Source organism: Gavialis gangeticus, unplaced genomic scaffold (genome assembly GCF_001723915.1).
Source record: "Gavialis gangeticus isolate Ggan-Ray unplaced genomic scaffold, GavGan_comp1, whole genome shotgun sequence".
Lineage (NCBI taxonomy): Eukaryota > Metazoa > Chordata > Crocodylia > Gavialidae > Gavialis > Gavialis gangeticus.
In genome coordinates, this window is record NW_017728993.1 from 70,924,547 (window position 1) to 70,929,509 (window position 4,963).

The 4,963-nt window shown below is 43.7% G+C and overlaps 1 long non-coding RNA gene across 1 annotated transcript in view; it reads right to left on the minus strand.

Moving 5' to 3' along the window:
* LOC109305390 overlaps positions 1-4,963 on the minus strand; it is a 65,050-nt gene that overhangs the window by 6,212 nt on the left and 53,875 nt on the right. Inside the window, exon 2 of the long non-coding RNA XR_002099616.1 lies at positions 1,111-1,275. This is a non-coding gene — a long non-coding RNA (uncharacterized LOC109305390). The remainder of the gene's footprint in view (positions 1-1,110; positions 1,276-4,963) is intronic.

Consider the following 4,963-nt stretch of genomic DNA (forward strand, 5'->3'; position numbering starts at 1 on the left):
TGGCTCTTCTCTGGACTCTCTCAAGCTTCTCCACATCATTTTTGAATTGTGGAGCCTAAAACTGGATGCAGTACTCCAGCTGCGGACTCACCAAGGCGGAGTACAAGGGGAGAATGACGTCCTAGGATTTGCTTGAGAAGCATCTATGGATGCAAGCCAGCATTTTGCTCGCTTTACTGGCTGCAGCATCACATTGAAGGCTCATGTTCATCTTGTGGTCAATCCTGACCCCCAAGTCACTTTTGTCTATAGTGCTAGACAGCATAGCACTGCTGAGCCTATAGACATGCTGAAGGTTTTTCCTCCCAAGATGGAGAACCTTGCATTTTTTGGTGCAGTCTTCCTTAGCCTTGATATACCACAGTTCTTGAAGCCTTGGAAGCATATACACTAAATCCACAATCACTTTCAATCTGAGATATGTAAGCTAAATTCAGGTTCGCTCTCTGTCTGAGGTTCTACACTTCATGAAGCGTGAAGCACCGTATCTGAAGTTCAATCCAGCTCTTCATGTGTTTCTAGCTGCTGCTTCTGTGTAGGACAGCTGTCTAGTTTGTGATGTTTTTGCCTGTGAGTATCTTGCAGGTAGGAACATCTCTCAGGTTCCAGCTCCTGCACAGCAAGCTCGTAATGCACCACTAATAGCACACAGTTTGAACTTAGCCCTAAGCAGTTTCTGTAACAGCATGTTTATACAAGATTCTCCAAATTAACATTGCTTAATCCCTGTTCTGCTACTGTGGCATGCACAGGGCTGACCACAAGCCAGAACCAAATCATTTTGATAGGTGTCTAAACAGGACTTATGTGACTTAGATGCCAACGTTTCACTTATGACTGACCTTGTTCCAGCAAACACAAAACCATGGTACCTACAATCATAAGACACCTCCAGTTTAGCCTGAAAAGTTATATGGGCACCTTGGTTTAACCCTGTGCGTTTGCTCCAGAGTGGTCCAAATCAAGGGTTTAGGTGCCTGATTTCCACTAAACTTCACTGCAATCCAGATTTTGCTGGGAGGCTCCTTGTAAATCTCTGATTCATTAGACACTTCCCACAGCATGTCCAATTGGCATCTACAGCACAAACACGGCAGTGATGGTACCCACCTTTTGTCCAGTAAACTTGTGCACTCACCCAGGAAGCACGGGACCTCAGTTCTTTGAAATTACTTCCAGCTTTAGTCAGGTCATCCTTCCCGAGCAGCCAATCCAAATGGACATATGGAAGTGTATCATTCTAGTAGGACTCCACGTAATCAGATCCTTTGTGACCTACGCTCAAGAGCAGTATTTGTCAGTATTGAGGAGAGGCCATGCATTTTGAGCTTACTACTACACCAGCTGAAAGAGCAAACACCTGCTCAAAGGGAAAAGAGAACCATAGGCGATGCATGGGGGGGGACGGGGTCACGTGCCCCCCCCCCCGACAGAGCTGGTGGCCTCCCTGAGAGTGAGCACTCCAGCTGGTAGTGGGGCGCAGAGAGTGCTCATGCCCCACCTGAAATTGGCTGCTGGTGCAACTGGCACTTCTGCCACCACCATACCACTGGCACGCTCGGTGACCGCCCACTGGGGGACCCTCCCCACCAGTTGCTGCGGGACCCCTCCTACTTGTGCCTCATTGGTGGCCCCCCGCCAGACTCAGGAGACACCAGTCGCCCATGAGGAGAACAAACAGCTGGCAACAGTCTCATGGGGGTTCAATGCTCAGTGGAGCAGTACTCATAAGAAAAAAATGAAATCAAGCCAAATCAATTGAATCACTGATAGATTCACTTAGCACTGCCTTCTGAGGGATATGTAGGACACAAAGTCTCATTAGTTTTCTTGAATTAATCCAGTAGCTCTATGAGATAAAAAGCCAGATCATCAACTAGTGTAAAACTTGGTTTTCCAGGCAAACAAAGAAAGAGATGCTTTTCAACACCAACTGAGAATCTAGCTCAGAATGCAGAAGAAGCTGAAAAAAACCCCTACCATGTATTTAACCTTGCTCTTAATTTTAGACGCTTGCTGTCTCTCTTAATCACAGGATGCTGCTGTATATTACAGTCATTAAATGCATCTGCTGGATGGAGGGTGTGTGCTGCCAACCATCCAGGTCTTAATTTTTTAATCTGTTTCAGGCAGTATTAGCGCTGTGCTGGGACACTCACCTAATGCACCGTGTCACTGTCCTGGGAAGTGATGTAACCAGAAGCATTACCAGCAGGCAGAAGCATGTTGGCTGGGTTGTTATTCAGCATTGAAGAAGCATGAAGGTCTAAAAGAACAAACACACTCTGAAGGAAATTGTGGCTTGTTCCTCTAAGGAGCATAATTTTGATGTCCTAGGATGGGGGTAGACTCTGGTGACTTTAAGTCACCTTTGCACACACTGACCCTGGCAAATAACCTATCCTAACTTCTGCCTTAGGTGCCTGTCTATGATATAGCAGTCTTCTAGGGGTGTCCCATGTGCTTCAGCACTGTCTGGAGCCTCTGAAATGCCATGCACAGAGCTCCTACTACCATTACCAGGACTTGCAAGGGGGTCCTAAGAGGGTAGTCTTATAGCTGTCTTTGAAGTGCTTGCATAATGATGGTCTTTCCACACCTTGAACTTGGATTTGAGAGCTCTTGGATGTTGCTTTTGACCATTTGTCTACCCAGAGCAGGCCTGAGAACCTCAGCCCCTTGTTTATAGCACAGGCTCATCTTCTCCCTAGTCTTTAGTTTTTCATTAGGAAGGCCAGGAGTCACAAGTGCAAATCTAAGTCAAAGCCTTCTCCCAGGCTTGATTGTGTAATTCCTTCTATAAAACCACGCTACCCTAGAAAATGCGTCCCTTGGGCAAGTATCAACAATGGAGATACCCAGGTGCACCTGCCATAGCGGATCTGCAGGAACCAGTTGCGTGGCTCCAGCTGACAGGGCAATTTAGCAGAAAAGCATCCCTAGGAACTGAAGTCCTTCCCTTATGTCCAGAACAATAGGGATCCAGACAATATCAACACAATATTCCTCAGAAACAGTGTGACTAAGTGCTGATGTGGTGATATCATCTCCAAGGGTAAGCAGTGAGTTCAGTCTTCACTGCCTAATCAGCTCTGAGCTCTCTGTTGGGGCTGCCTATAAAGAAGCAAAATAGTGGACATGATAGTGTGGGCAGAAGTGTGGGTGGAAATAAGATTACCAGACTGATTTCCCATCTTTTAATCAAGGCGTATCAACTTTGTCACTAATGAACTGGGCCAGAATATGAACCAGTGACAAGCATTAGAGTTTCCTATGGAAGTTTTGCAACTATGAGACTTCCATCTTGCACAGAGCCAAGCAGGTTAATATTAGATCTGGCTGAGAAATTTTCCATTAACTGGATGTTATTTTCCTACACTGAAAAGTGTTGATTCATCAGAAGTGAAACTTTTTGTGGGAAGGGGCCAGTTTTGATGATTTTCCCATTTACAAAATAATTTAAAAGAACAGACATTTAAAAATAGGTTATGAATTTCAGTTTTGATTCAGTTGAAAAAATAAAGGTCAAAAGCTAAATGAAAGCTTTTGAAATTTTCAATATACTTTGACTGACTTGAACCAAAATTGTTCTTTTGTAATTATTATTTTTGGTTTGCAGATAGTTTTGAGATTTCAACTTTTCATCCCTACTTATGACAGGAAGACATTTCAACATTTTCTAGGGCAAGAAAACAATTTTCCTCCAAACCTGTTTTAGCACTTCAGGTTGCTCTGTTAATCAATGGCATTACACTTAAATAGAAACTCAAACCACTGAATTGGAATTAAACTCTCACTTGTCAACGCTGAGACAGTAAATACCATTCAAGTTGCACAGGCCCTAGCAGTGTGAAATAGGCAAAGAGAACTGGCATCTTCCTGAACTTCAATTTCCTATCTCACATGAGTCCATTTGGCTCGGCAGGTTGCTTCATTCACTGTTGTCATGTCTAGCATATATAGATTAACTGGTTCAGCACTGGAACAGAAGGGCAATCATTGCTTCTGATTTCTGAAGATGATTGCTTGAAGGTAATATTATTGAAAAGTCAATATCCAGTTTCTGGAAATGAACAGCCTAGAGTGAATTAGTCACTATCCAACATGTCTGTCTTATTTTAAGGGAATTATTATTTTTGATATGCTGTTTATTTTAAAGATCATATTCTGTTCCCTCGCTCATTCCTAGCCCCATGCCAAATATTGAACGTGCTCCAAATTGACTACTGCAGGAAGGTACAGCTGCTGCCCTGAATTTCAAAGAAAAAAGATCATTCAGAGGATATTTTAACTGGCAGTTAATCCAGCCAATCAGGGCACAGATTGTTCTGAGCAGGGATGGCTAAACCCATTCAGAAACACAAACTGCTGCAAACATTTGCCTTGGTTTAAACTTGGAAGCATTTTTGTAGGTTTGCCAAGTATGGCCAATCATTTCTGGCTTGTTAGTTGGTTTTATTTTTGTGTGAACTTGCCGGCTCTCTTTTGCACATACTATCTCACCATTTTGTAGAGATACATAGGCTTTGAGGCCTAAAAGGATCATTAGGATGAGTGTTACCCCATCTAATACAGGGCAGTGAATTTCATCCAGCAACACTTGCACTGACTCAAATAACTGTGCCAATAAAAATCATGCCTACAGCTAAGCAGAAGTGTGCGCCTATCCAATGAAAACCATAATTTCAAACATGCTTCTATTTTACATTGGGAATGAAACCAATGCATTTTGCAAAATACACGAGAGCCAACGTAGCCACTAGAGCTGTGCAAAGCTTCGGGCGGTGATTTGATTCGGAGGAGGTTCGGCCCAAATTGAATCAAGGGATCAATTTAAAGGTCCGAATCAATTCAAAGCTCTCCGAATCTTCAGCAAAGATTGGGAGAGCTTTGATGATTCAGACAGTCCCTGGTGGCTGCAGCTACTCTGAGCTGGTAAGTACCAGGGGTGGGGAAAGGGAAC